Genomic DNA, 15,747 nt, shown 5'->3' with positions numbered 1-15,747 from the left:
CTTTGCTTCTACCGTCCTTCCATCTGAAGACTTTTGCATATCTGTCAAGTCTATTATATCCTCATCTGTGTTCTGCAAAGGCTGCATATTGATTAGTTGGCAAAGCTTGATTCTCCTTCGGTCTCCAAGAGTTTTCATCATATTTACCTCTATGAAAATGCTTCTTATTCCTTTGTTTTCCTTTCTTCTCCTTGAATCCATCATTATCATTAACCCTCGTGAGGCCGCACCTTGTCTACCGCTTCCTTCCCTTTCATCGTGTCGCATTAGACCCCTTGTTTTCAGATCTGCTATTTTTTTGCATTGTTTAGCTCCTTATTCTTCCTTTGATCTTCCTTACTTTTCTCCTCTTGTTCTTTATCTAAACTTTGTTCTTCATTCTTGGGATACAATTCTGGATGAAAGACATAGCAATCTTGCTCATTATGCCCTTGAAGTTTGCAGTTTTTGCAATACTTAGGAACATAATCATAGTTGATCTTTATCCATTTATCCACAATCTGCCAAGTACTCTTCTTTTTCATCCCTTTATTGATTCTCTTTGGGAATTCTCCAAGCAAGTCTACTTCTACCTTCACTCTCGCACAACTTGGCCTGGTTTTATTAGTTGTGGCCATATCAACTTGTAGGGGCTTTCAAACAGTAGATGCTAGTGAGAAAACTACTTCTTTCACAAAATAGTTTGGAGGTAATGATGGGAATGATATCCATGCAATTGCAATCTTCGTTTCCTCCTCTGGATCAAACCATGGATCCCATTTGAATGTACGCATGGGATAAGACCACTCTGCGTAATGTAATATGCAGGTTTGGACAATAAGGTCACGTAATCTTCTAGAGAAGAAGCACCTATTAGTACATACCTATTGCTCAGCAAACCAATAATACACTCTCCTTTCAAACCACATTGCTTTGGAATTAAGGTTCTCAATTCTTTCACGTCAGGCCATCCATATGAGAATTTCCCAACGGCAGCATATTGTTGTTTTTCCTTGATAATCATCTGCTCAATCTCCTCTTCATCCCATACTACCATGGGCTCTCCATGCAAATATGTGACCTTTTTCATGGGTAGTGTAGGACTATACGTAGTAGTAGAAATTGTTGGATTAAGGGTTGTTGCATAGGTTTGATTCGGTAGAAGGAGAATAGGTTGCATTGGTGTTGTTGTATTAGCCTGGACAGCCACAATGGGCGGCTGTCCAGTGGCCGGAGAGGCCATTATCGCCGTGAAAAAGGTTAGAAACTTATTAGGGTTTCGGCTAGGTTTAGGGTTTCAGTAGAGAGAGAGGACTCCTATGTAAAAAAAAAAATCTGTAGGACTCAAATGGCACGTGGTTAGGGTTCATACCCAAAATTGGGTTTCACTTTAAATTCGAAGTAAGCTTAATCTTAAGTTGATTTAACAATTGAATAGTGGGTTTGATCATCTAGAGCCTGTAATGCGTATCTGCTAAGTTGTCAACTAGAAAGTGATCCAAACCCTTGCTTGTGAAGTTTATTATGAATCCATCTTCATAATCTGATGTTGTTGTTTTCAATATTTGTCATATGAACTTAAAAAAAGTTTTCAAACTTAAAATAAAAAACTGGTATGCTGAAGACCTTTTTTTCTTTTCCTAAAAACTGTTTGCTTGGACTTTAGATGTTGGTATGAGAACTTTGCTAGTCCTGAGAATTTTTAAAGGGGATTTTGACATCCTTATTCTTGACTCTGTGACTTTAAAAGATCTAGGAGAGGAGTTATTGTCTTGTTGTTACAACTTGTTTCTCTTGTACAGTGAATTGCCTTTTTAAATCCTGTTAGTTATTTGAAATCTAAAAATGGCTTTTTTTGAACTTGCCTAGTTGAATTATGAGATTGATAAGTTGGATACTCGTTTAAAAAAAGGGCCCTTAAAGACTTGTGACTTGCCTTGTTAGTTATTTTTAGGGAACCTAGAAGTCTGAACATCGTTGATCCTGCTTTTTCCTGAAAAAAATTTGTTAAAAGGTTTGTGATTTGCATTAGATGTGCTGATATTGCTCACAGTTTTCTTGGTCCTCTTTGCCTAACATCATTATCTAATTTACTAAGTACGGGGAGTTTGAAACTAAATATAATGATAACTCAAGACTTTCTTTCCCTTTCATTCTAGGTGTCTAGTTTTTGAAACTTGTTTTCTTTGTCCCCTGCTTGCTGCTTGAGCTATTCTATGCTTTGACAAACTAAGACTAAACTAAAAAAGGGTAGCATGTACTTTCTTTGTTTTTCATATGGGCACTTGACCATTTATGTGCATTATCCTTAGTTGTGTGCTTACTATAGACTGTCTATGCATTGTTTGCTGATATGATTACCACCCCTGCTTGTTTTATTCGAGCCAAGACATGCCTGATGAGAAGTGTTGAGCTTAGGAAAGTGTCATGTACCTAGTCATGGTTTAAGCCCTTTTTGGGATCTGTAATTGCTTCTGTATGAGTTGTCTTATCATTTTTGACCCGCTATGGCCATAGTTAACTCATGTTTACACCTAGGATAGTTACCATGCTCCCTCCTATCTTCTTGTGGACTTGTAGATTATTCCTTGATTACCCTTTATGAATCCTATAATTGTATTGAACCTATTTGTTTAAGTTTTGAGAATAAGACTAAGTTTAAGCTATCAGGTCCTGTCAATGTTTTCTATGATACTGTTCATATGCTAAGATAATTCTTGTACGTAGTTGAAACTTTTATGACCTACGATTGAACATAAATTAGTGTTTGAGAACCTGGGGATAATTTGTAGACCTGTGACCTATGTTTACTTGGACTTGTTGAGTTAAAATTGACCTAGAAAGCAGCTTTAGACAATTAACTTGCTTCTGTGACACCTTGTTTTATACAAGAATGGAATTGAAATGGTTCGTACCACTAATTTAACTTGCTAACTGCCTAAGTGAACATTCAAAACCTGTTGAGCGTAACTTGGAAAAACTTGAAAACTCAAAAGGTATACTGAGACCAAACCAGTTTGTCTCACTTTTACCTGAATCCGCCCTCTGCTAGTCATAATCCCAAGTGATAATTTACCTCTATGTCATTGTCCTGCATTAAATATTGCTTTAAACTTGGATCCTGTATAACATGTTTGGTTTGAAATTGCTTGGTTTTCTTTCTATACTAGTTGAATTATTCTGTGACATTCATGTTTTGAGTCTTGAAAATGCTTGTTATGGGTAGTTGTAGTTGTTTGTTTAAGCCTTAATTAGTAGCTAAATGCCTAAGTTTGGGAATTATGGCATTTTCTGGGTGGAGTTGAAATCCCCTGCGTGATCTGAGTTGGTATTGGAGGATTTATATGTGTTGGGTATATGTGTATATTGAGCTGTATAGTGGGTATTCCTTTCACGGTTTTGTCCTCTATCTTAGTAAGTATATCAGTGGTATACTAGGTATACCGTAGCTTGACACTTAGAAAAATTTGAGAAGAAAATAGCTTGGGTTTGTTGTTAGGCCTGTTATCTGCACTTTTGAAATTTGGGCTACATTTCTTTTGGTCCTTTATGCCTCCTTACGTGTTCCTGCACTTAGCCTTTGGGCTCAGTCCTGGACCTTTCTTTTATGATTGTGTTTATAGTTTTTGGTCATTAATAAATATGGGCTTGACCCAAGTCAATGTAATTAATCTTTTGGCTTTGTAATTTATTTAGCTCTTAGCTATGTTGAGTAATATACTAATATTGTGTATATCCGTTTGTATCCTTGTCCACCCAAACACATTGGTGAGCCCCCACGGGACCCACTAACGTATCTAGATCGAGTCGACAAATTCGGAGCAAAATTGGAGCATACGTATGGACTTAGGGACCAACTTGCATAATACCTTCATTTGGGTTTGGTCGGCCCAAAATCCTTACTCTTTACTTTATGTAATTTAAATTCGTATTTGTGCCTTTAAATTCAATGTCTTGGAACCCTTATATGATTGTCATACAATTTAGAGTCGCTAAAACTGATTTATTTTACAAAATTCAAACTCGTAAAAAAATGGATCGAGAGACTGTATTGGACTCGGAACGCTGGACTTGGCAAAATTACTGGACTAAATTGATACTATTGAAACTTTGTGGGATTGAACGGCCTGGGACCATTTTGAACTGTTTTAAAGCTTATGGATTGATTTTGGACGTTAGAAACTTGAATAAATATGCATAAAATGGGTCAAAATTTGGCCAAATAAAGAATATGATTGATGGATTAAAAATAAATAACATAGTATAATAAATTACGGTATATATAGTATGATAGTATGTTAAAACTAGTTTTCATAAAACTATTTTCATAAACTTAAAATACTTTTTTTCAAAAATCTTTTTGGGTGGACTTACATGGAGTCCTACCTAGGCTAAGAGCCTTCGGGTACTAGCTTAGATGTTCAAGTCCGACACCCATGCTCAATTTTGAGCAGAATTATACTTCGATAATTTCTTAAGAAATGAATTTCTTGCGTGTAAATGACACCCTTTTAGTGCGGAAATCTGGACTTAAGCAATTTTTGTCCAAAATAATTTATAATCATAAGGTAAACTATTAGAACCCGTAGGTAAACCACAATTGAGTGGATCCTTAATACCGGGGTGCCTAAAACCTTCCCCAGGGGATCACCAGAATCCTTACCCAGACTTTGGTAGATTAGGTTTGTTTTAAATAATTTTAAATGAACCCTTTTCGAACTGGTTTTCCTAATTTCCTAAAAATTAGGTGGCAAATCTAAAACGCATCCTTTAGAGCACCATTAAGTGGTTGGCTGGTTTTCCTGACTTTCCCAGTACGATTCACAACCGTGCTTCCCCAGGACACCTCCCTCCTTTTATAAGGTATGTGTGAGCCGGTTAAACTTAGAAATTCCCAACGCCCACTACACTTGGCACTTGTATAAAACTTCATTAATTATATTAGGGGCCTTATATGTTTCCCTCAAGGTGATGCTCGGTAAAGCATAGCTCAAACGATACGAAATTTCCCAAAATATGGCTCAACCCAAACTTTCTCCAACGAACTTACTTCTTTTGCCTCAAATGCCTTTGGGATATTAATTAGAATCATCAAGCATGCTTCTTAACCTTGCAAGGGCTTCATGTCCACATTAGGTTTACATTGGCATGTTCATAATGCGAGCGACACGAAATTCCAAGGTGTAACAATAACATTCTCAAACTTGCCGACTCTCGACGAAACTTATTGTTTCCAATTCATTTGGTGTCCAACCATCCCAACACTTACCAAACATGATTATAAACTCTCATATACATAGGATGATCATGTAGAATCTCTTATGACCTCGACCAAAATATTGCTTTCTCATTCTACGTCGATTAACTCACGACGAAACTCCACGTATAAAAGTACGGGGTGTAACAGTTACAATGTTTTGTATCTACTTTTGTACTTCTTAATAAGCTGATAAATACACAACTCGATAGAACAACTTAATACATGATATCTAGACTTATGAACTAGAGAACATTATACAGTAATACAGTTCCTTCAATCCTTTTTCTTGTAATAAGGACACCACCCTGGATTCTTAAATATTCTTGGATAAATCTTCTTCTTGCTTAATATTCTGAATTCTTTATTTGTGGGTGCATAAGCTTCTTCTTGGTAAGACCTGGGTATTTACAACAATTGAAGATCCACAGGTCAGTGACAAAACCTTCTTCTTATTGGACCGTAACACTCAATAAGGTTTTGTGTTATACTTGGATTTTTTCCTTGTTGAGTCGGCTTCTTTTCCTTGTAGACGGCTTACTAATCTCGACAAATATGGCTAGAAATCTTTCATACTTGACTGCCAAGTCTTTACCATAATTCTTCTACAAATCCTTGTTGCTGTAGGATTTGTTTAGAGCATGTTCACGAACCTGTTTCATTCGCCTGGTTCAACCCAACTTCACCAACTTCTAACTTCTTCTTTTGGCATTATTAAAAAGTTATGTAGAACTAAATGTACATGGTTGAGTAGAATATCTTTCTATTTCAGTGTGTAAGAAGCAGCTATTCTACTCACCCATATAGGAATGACTAAGTGACCTTAATCCTCCCCAACTCCAACCTATTTTTCTCAAAGTGATCTCTTCCTAAGGTTTCTATGAAAATATTCTTCAATTTGTTTTTCAGTGTCCCAGAACTGAATGGAGATCAGGCCTTTCTCAATATTATCCCTCAAGAAGTGATGTCTTATATTAATATGCTTGGTTCTTTTATGTTGGACGGGATTCTTTGCAATGTTGATTGGACTGTATTATCAGAAAATATAGATACGCAACCAATTTACATACCGTAATCCTTTAATTTTTGCTTTATCCACAGTAATTGGGCACAACATGATGCAACAACAACATATTCTGCCTTAGCAGTGGACAATGCCACTGAGTTTTGTTTCTTTGTTGCCCACAAGATCAAACATGACCCCGGAAAGTGTGCCATTCCTATAGTACTATTTCTATCCACCATATGCCCTGCATAGTCAGCATTAGCATAGCCTTCCAGGTCAAAGTTACTACCTCTTAGTGCCATAGACCTAGTTCGCTTGTTCCTTTTAAGTATCTCAAAATTCTTTTCACCGCTTTTAGATGGCACTCTTTAGTATTAGACTAAAATTCTGTACACAGGCCAATGCTAAATACTATGTCAGGTCTACTAGTTGCAAGATATGGGAGGGATCCAATCATGCCTCTGTAAAGTTTCTGCTAGGCTGGTGTAACTGATTCATCTAAGTTGAGCTTTGTTGCAATGGCAATAAGAGTATCAATTTCCATGGAGTCTGCAACACTCCGTAAATCCGAGTTAGGTGTGAAGGTATTAAATGAGAAGTAATGTGACATTTATGCATATGAAGTCCTATCAATATGAGTTTGGGTGGAAATAGTTGATTTAAGATCAAGACCAAGTAGTGAAGTACGTAAGAGTTCTTAAAATTGCCTAAGATTTGTTGACCTATCTTATAGGACAATTTCATGAAAATCCGTTGTGAATTTGGGAAAACTTCCTCTAATAGAAGTTGTAGATCTTTGAAATACCTTTCCAAAGGTACAAAGGGGAGCTTAAACTGACTTTTGAGTAAAAATTTATGGCCGTTTGACTAACCTATGTTTCGCGAGATCATCCTGCGGTTTAATCCTGCGAATCTTAGGATGAACACCAGAAATCATGCCCCTCTGACATGTCGTACGGTAGGGCTGCATTTCATCGGTCAAATGTGCGATTCGCAGGACGCGTCACACGCCTTGCTCGACTATAAAAACCCCTAGAACGTGAAATTTTCTTAAACCATCATTTCAATCCATCTTTGGTCGACCTTTTAAGGAGAAATAACCCTAGGGCTTCCCAAAAACATAAGGTAAAAACATCTTTAACATTATTAATCAATCCTAGCATTAAACCCATGATTCTTAACATGATTCATGAATGAAAAACCTAGGGTTGCAAGGTAATCTTTCTCAAAGTGTCTCAAGCTAGGGTTTGGGTGTTCTTCATTGTAAAAGTGAATTGTTGAGTTATGTAAGGCTTAATTAAGGTATGTCTCTCTTTTAAAAATCTTATTATGGATGTATGTCTTCTTCTCAAAAGTTCTATATTGAATAAAAAGGTGAACCTCTCATACAAAATCCTAATTCATGTTTTGATTGTGGTTGGTGTGCGTGAGGGGACAAGCCCACATTAAACCTTGATTATGTTATCCTCTATATATGTATATGAAATCATAATCATTTTCTTCTATAAGAGATGATCAATAATGAAGGTTAATTATTGGTACTGATGTTTTATAATAAACTATGACAAGGGAATCTTGGTTAAAGAAGTGGAAACGTTTTCAAGATTATCTATGAAAGTATGGATTTCGTAATGGCATAATGAACTTTAATGTTATTGATGGTGTGAATTTGAGACAAATTGTGAATCGGCTTCTATGCTATGAACTTTGTTGTTGTGTTTGGCCTAGCTACTCGGGAGGAAGGGTAGCCACTATGGATCCTAGTGTGATAATGCCTAGCCATTCGGGAGGAAGAGTGGACACTTTCGAGTTCGCTACCTGGGGTGTGATTATGCCTAGCTATTCGGGAGAAAGGATAGCCACCGTTGAATTTCATATTCCGATGTGATGCGCAGCTATGATTAGGAAACATCAAAGGTCATCCCTTCGTTATGATTGATTTTTAGGCCTTTATTGGCAAGTGTGATATTCCTATCTTTTAATGGAATTGTTGTTAGTAATCATGATCAACTTAAATGGCATATTTGAAGGTTGGAACTTGACAAGGAATTTATAACCTGTTTTGATAATTGTCTTTCATTGAGATAAACAAGCTGAATAACTGTTTTTACATTGATTTCATGTGGTTTTCAGAACTAATTTCTTTATATGTTATTACAGTTTATTTTCATATCACTTGTTGTCCCCGAGCCACTCACTAAGTACGAAGTACACAGGCATACCGTTGTTGTTTTTTATGGTATGTTAGGTAACGGAGAAGAGCAGGTTCTTGATACTTCAGGCGCTTAGGAAGGACTTGTTGTTGCTGCTGATTTGGTGAGCCCACACGTTCATTCGTGGGACACCCTATTTAATTGCTTATTTATTTATATTAGTTTCTGGGCTGCGTCCCGGTGAGTTAGACGTTTATTCCTTATTCTTAGAAGTTCCTTAGTATACATTCAAATGTGGGTAGAAGAAGAGTTGTTGTTTAACTCTTTCGAGCACACTATCATGTTTTGGTTGAATTGTTTAAATTATAAAGACTTCCGCTGATTTTATTTTTACATCATGACTTGTAACAATTTATTTTATAAACTGTTAGAGGTGATTATTGAACCTGGCGGGTTCAACTGTCATTGTGCATCTTTTAGGTTCTTTCGATATTGTTCATGACGTCGGATGCCGATCACGTCTAGGGTGGGTTTTGGGGCGTGACAAGCTTGATATCAGAGCCCTAGGTTTAAATACGTCCTAGGATTATTATCAATGTCTGTGAAGCTGTGTCTAGTGGAGTTTTCCTTGTGCAGCTTGATCACCTGCATGACCGAGAAACTTCCAGGACATTCATAAGTGTTTCCTATTCATCTTGATTCTAGATTGTGTTGTAGAGCTTGAAATCCTTTTAGGATCAGTCTAATGCATTCGTTAATTCATTCCTATTACAAAAATGACTCTGACGTGATCCAATAATGGTAATCGAGCACAACCCGTGAGAGCTAACCGAAATCTTAGGGGCGTGAATTCTGGTAATGGAAATGTTGTTGGAAATCAAGCACTACCTCCAAAGACCGCCTACTCCCGCTGTTCCTGTTGTGGGTGTGCCGGAGATTGGTACTATGCAAACGGCTATTCAAATGTTGACTGCCTTGGTTGTGGCTCAGCAGCAGCGTGGAGGTGTGGGACCTCATGGTGGAGGCAGACTTAAGTAATTCCTCGACTTGAATTCACCAGAGTTCTGTAGGTCATGAGAGGTGGATGATCCCCAGCACTTTTTAGATTAGACCTTTAAGGCATTGAGGGCAATGGATGCCCTGGATTCCGAAGCTATAAGGCTTGCTTCTTATCAGTTGAAGGATGTTGCTCACGCATGGTTTGAGATGTGGGAATCTGAGAGGGGTAACACTGCTTTGGCTTCGACGTGGGCTGAATTTGAAGAGGCGTTCATGGAAAGGTTTTTCTCTGATGAGAAAAGATTTGCTATGGCTACAAAGTTCGAAAAGCTGAAACAGGGTAACAAGTCGGTTCGTGAGTATAGTTTGGAGTTTACCCGTTTATCAAAGTATGCTTTATACATGATTCTGACTGAAAAACATAAGTTGACTCATTTTGTGAAAGGCTTGGTGCCACATATCAAGTCTGCATGTGCTGCTGTTGCTATGTCTCATACTTGCACTTTCTCATCTCTGGTTGGGTTTGCTAAACAACAAGAGAGCTGGAAAAATGAAGAGAGGGTGGATCAAGATCAGAACAAGAAGGCCCGATCTGCAGGTGGTTTCGGTGGTAACAACAATAATGGAGGGTATAAGAGAGGGTATTCTGCACCCACTAAGTCTGGTTCTTATTCCCATGCTAGTGTGCCATCTGGTAGGTAAGGCCAAAAAAATAATAATAGTAGTAAGTTTTCGCAGGGAAGTAGTCATCTGCCAGTGTGGGAAGAACGTATCTGTTATCATTGTGGGATTAAAGGCCACATTAAAAGGGAATGCAGAAAGTGGCTATGCGAGATGGCTGCCATGTCTAACCAAAGGAATGATTCGCCTGCTTTTGCATCTGCTAAAAATCCTCCTGCTGGTAATGCTAACAATAATAATCAGAATGCTCATAATAATGGCAAAGGAAAGAAAGTTGCTAGCACTTCTAGTGGAGGGACAACTCGACTTTATGGGCTGACTCGTAGGGAGGCAGCTGAGGCTTCTGACGTTGTGGTTATAGGTATCCTTACCATCTGTTCTCATGATGCTTACTCATTGATTGATCCAAGCTCAAACTTATCCTATGTGACCCCTTATTTTGCTCTTGAAATGGGTATGAAACCTGAACCTTTGTTGGAACCCTTTGCTGCTGATACGCCTTCGGGTGTTCTAGTTATTGCTTCTAGAGTGTATAGAAATTGTGTTGTTGTGATTAAAGGTCGTGAGACCGTGGCTGATTTCTATGAACTTAAGATGGTGGATTTTGATGTAATTATGGGGATGGACTAGTTATCCGCACATTATGCTAATGTGGATTATCGCCATAAGTTAGTTCGCTTCGCCTTTCCCGAGGAGCCTATTTGTGTGTGGGAGGGTGAAATTGCTAAGCCAAGAGGTAGATTTATTTCTTATCTTAAGGCTCATAAGATGATTACTGAGGGGTGTATTTACCATTTGGTTGTTGTTAATGATACAAAAGCTGTAGCACCCGAATTTGCATCTGTTCCCATAGTCAGTGATTATCCCAAAGTATTTCAAGAAGATCTTCGTGGTATCCCTCCTGATAGAGTTATTGATTTTGGGATTAATGTTATCCCCGACACCCAACCTATTTCTATTCCACCTTATCGTATAGCTCCAGCGGAGCTAAGGGAGTTAAAGGATCAGTTGAAGGACTTGTTGGGTAAGGATTTCATCCGACCAAGTTCCTCACCTTGGGGTGCCCCAGTCTTATTTTTTAGGAAGAAGGATGGCTCCCTTAGGATATGTGTTAACTACCGTCAGCTTAATAAGGTGACCATTAAGAATAAGTATCCCTTGCCTAGGATAGATGATTTGTTTGACCAACTTCAGGGTTCTAAGTTCTTTTCAAAGATTAACCTGAGGTCTGGATATCATCAATTGAAGATAAAGGAGAAGGATATCCCGAAAACCGGTTTCCGTACTCGTTATGGGCACTTTGAGTTCCTAGTCATGTCCTTTAGGTTGACTAATGTTGCTGCTACATTCATGGATTTGATGAATCATGTGTTTAAGCCTTATCTAGACCGCTTCATTATTGTGTTCATTGATGATATTTTGGTGTATTCTAAAAGACGTGATAATCATGCTAATCATTTCAGAATAACTTTGACAACACTCAAGAAGAATAGGCCTTATGCAAAATTCTCTAAGTGTGAATTCTGGCTTGAGTCTGTGGCTTTCTTGGGTCATGCGGTGATTGGTGACGGCATTAAAGTAGACCCTCAGAAGATTTCAGCGGTTAAGGGTTGGCCTAGACCAATGTTACACCTCGGAAATTTCGGGTTTGTTGCCTTGGAAATAGACCAATGCGAATTTAAGATGAACATGAAGTTCTTACAAGATTAAGGGAAGTATTAGATAACTTAAGGTGCATACCATAAGATTTTGAAGTCGTACGAATATGTGAAATTTAGTTTGTTGAAGGAAGTGAAATATAAGTCGTGTTCGTAAAGGTTTTCGCTATAATTGAGCTAATATTTATTTAGAATATCTTGAGGAGCTGCTATAGGGCCTATTGTATGGTTAATGAAGTATTATGTAAGTGCCAAGAGGGTTCCACGACGATTGGAAGTCGAATGAATCAACGAGAGAAAGTTTCGTACAACTGGGAGTTATACGACCACTTATACAGTCTGTATAACTTTATACGGCCCGTATAAGGGGGGTCCGTACAACTTGACCTTTACAGAAATTGACTTTTCCATGGTGGTGTTATTCGGTCCACTTATACGGACCGTATAAGTGGTCCGTATAAGTCCATTGGGCTGAGTTTTTACTTTTTGTATAAATAGAAGACCTTTGTTCATTTATTTCATTTTTCATCTTCCACAAGTCTTGAGAGCTCAAAACCCTTCTCTAAGCATATGCCACCCCAATCCAAGAGCAAACAGAGATCAAGAGGCAAGAATCAAAGTGTTCATGTGTTAGAAGGCTTCCTAGGGTTAGTAGACTACAAGAGATTCATGGGTATCAAAGCTAGGGTTTTCACCTAAGTTGATAGCTTCTCAAAAGCTCATTCCCATGAGATAATAGGTTAGTTTTCATGCTTATTTCATGTTATCATGGATGCTTGGTTGTTGAAGAACTTAGGTAGAAGAAGAAAGTGGAAAATGAGGGCTCAATGTAACTTTTATGATGTTTTTGAGTAGTAAGCTAACTTTAGTCATGATTCTTAGTATGATATGGGTATAATCTTGTTATGGAAGGTTATAGTAGTGATAAGGAAGCATTGTATGAAAATATGCTAAAATAGGTGTGAGGTTGTTGGTATAAGTTGAACATAAGGATGAATTGTGAAGACTTAATGGAATGTGATTACTTGATGATGATATTGTGGATGTTTTGGAGTTGTTTTGTAATATGGTGGAAGTTGACGAAATATGGGAAATGCTGCCCAATTTCCATTAGATCATAAATTATTCTAGTTTGAATTTAAGAGTGTCATTAAAGCTTAACCATGGTATGAATCCTTCTGAATGTAGATTGCTCAAGCTTCGATGGTGAACGTTATTTAGTTAAGAAGAAAAAGAGGTATGTAAGGCTAACCCTTCTTTCATTAAGGCATGGTTCTTTTGCTATATATCCTTTCATGAGTTCCATAATGTCTTCCAAATGACTCCATCTCTAAGATTACCAAAGCTCATGATTTCTCGATACTTTCAGGATACTAGAACCTCTTTTATATGAAAGTTGATCCTCTAAGGATAGATGTAACGAAAACGATGATAGGATGATACTTATGGACTTTGATTTGTACGTGTCTAAGTATGTATGACTATTATGTGACACCGAGCTTATATGGTCGGGTATGATATCTATCGCGCGCACACCACTGCAGTTGGGTAGAGATAACACTGAGCCTTGGTAGGTCCAGGTATGTATAATCACCGAGCCTTGTCATGGCCGAGTATGTGAACCACCAAACCTTCATGGTCGGGTATGATATAGATACGAATACGGGTATAAAAATGAATACGAATATGTATATGTATATATATATGCATGAGTAAGCAGTAGAAATGAAAGGTCCCTATGAAAGACAAGTAAGTAGATATGATGAAGGCCACTAGAGGTACAAATGATTCTATCACCTCCTGATTCTCCCATCTTATGCTATGTCTTATGCTATTTCTTATGCTGTCTCATATGCTTCTGCTATGATGTTGATTATGCTTTACATACTCAGTACATTATTCATACTGACGTCCTTTTGTTTGTGGACGCTACGTCATGCCCGCAGGTGGACAGGGAGACAGGCTCGATCCATAAATTTCTTTTCAGGGACTACATAGAGGAGATCCATTTCATTCGGAGCTACAGCTTTGGGATATTATTCTTTTGTGTACATACATATGGGCATGGCGGGGCCCGGTCTCGCCTATATGATGTAACATACTCTTCTTAGAGGCTCGTAGACAGTTATGGTTAGATGTCTTGTAGCCTTGTCGGCTCATATTTTGTATATCATTTTAATAGCCCCGTCGGTTTGTGTATATGGATATGGGCATTGTTATTGATGACGATATAAATGCGCTGTTGCCCAATGAGATTAGCACTATTAATGTATGTAAATTTTGAGTATGCCATGTGGCTCACCTAGATGTGAATATAAGAGTACAATAAGAGGTGCCATGGTAAGTTAGCACCGGGTGCCCGTCATGGCCCTCCGGTTGGGTCGTGACAAAAGTGGTATCAGAGCTGTTCTATCCTAGGGTGTGTCTACGAGCCGTGTCCAGTAGAGTCTTATTTATGGGTGTGTTGCGCGCCACACTTATAAACTGGAACCTGCGGGCATTTTAGAAATGAATGACCTTCTTTCTTCATAATATCGTGCGATAAAACAATGATAGAAAGATTTCTCTTTCCTTAACTGTGTGTTATGTATTTCAGAAAATCCAGTAAAGAGAAAAGCTACAACAGCCCAAAAGGGTAAGAAAGTGGCAGAAAAGCGGGTTGAAAGAGCACCGACAATGGATATAGAGGAAGGTGAGTCCCAGAATGCGGCCCAATCTTAGTCCTCTGACTGAGTGCATATTTCTGAGGAGTATGTGGGAGCCTCAACCCAAGCTCCAGCACCCCCAGCTCCTCCACTGGATGCTTCAGGCCAAGATGTAAAAGTGGCCATTCATTTACTTACTCAGTTAGTTGCCACTCAGACTCAGTGGCAAGGTACAGGGCAAGGTGATAGGGCTGTTAGTGTAAGGGCCCGTGATTTTTTTAGCTTGAACCCTCCGAAATTTATCGGGTCAAAGTCGGAAGAGGACCCTCAGAATTTATTGATGGGATGTTGAGGACACTTCGGTTAATGCATGCTTCAGATGTTGAATCGGTGGAGTTAGCATCCTATAGACTCCGGGATGTCGCGGTTCATTGGTATACGGTTTGAATGGCTTCACGGGGAGTTAATGCACCTCCCCCGGTATGGCAAGAATTTATGGATGCCTTTCTCCGACATTACTTACCTCCAGAGGTTCGGCGGGCTAGAACCGCTAAATTCTTAAATCTTAGGTAAGGAAGTATGAGCGCCTTAGAGTATAGTCTCCGCTTCAATTCTTTGGCTAGGTATGCTTCGGCCATGGTAGCGGATATGGGTGACCGAGTGCACCAATTTGTGAGAGGCCTAGGGCCACATTTGATGGATAGGTGCTTGACTGTGTCCCTTCAGGACAACATGGATATTTCACGCATTTAAGCCCATGCCCAAAATTTGGAGGAAAGCCAACAACGGCAATGAAGTGAGCGTGAGCATGATAGAGGGTATAGCAAAAGGGCTAGATCTTTGGGTCCGACGAGTGAGTTTAGAGGCGAGCAAAGATAGTAGTTTTCTAGGCATTATCTACTTATTTCGGGCTGAGTCAGAGTTTCCGGGCTTTAGGTTCTTAGATCAGAGGCAATTCGGGTCAGGCAAGGCCACCCGTGCCATAATGCTCGTAGTGCGGGAAGTTAGATTGGGGCCAGTGTCGACTAGACTCAGAGGTTTGCTATGCATGCGGTCGACCAGGCCATATCATGCGTGATTGCCCCTCGATTGGTAGCAGGGGTAGGGCCTAGCATTCAGGGTCGGCAGCTGGGTCTTCATCATCTATACGCCCTATGGGGCCAGGTTCACATGCTCCAGTCAGCCATGGTAGAGGTAGAGGGAGAGCTCCCAGTTTTAGTGGTCCTCAGCATTGGATTTATGCATTGGCGGGACGCCAGGTTCTTGATTCTTCTTCTGATGTCATTACAGGTATATTATCGGTATTCTCTCATAATGTGTATGCTTTGATAGATCTGGGCTCCACATTGTCATATGTTACTCCATATAT

This window comes from Lycium ferocissimum, chromosome 3 (assembly GCF_029784015.1).
Source record: "Lycium ferocissimum isolate CSIRO_LF1 chromosome 3, AGI_CSIRO_Lferr_CH_V1, whole genome shotgun sequence".
In the NCBI taxonomy this organism is placed as follows: Eukaryota; Viridiplantae; Streptophyta; class Magnoliopsida; order Solanales; family Solanaceae; genus Lycium; species Lycium ferocissimum.
Note: the sequence above shows the minus strand (reverse complement) of the source record.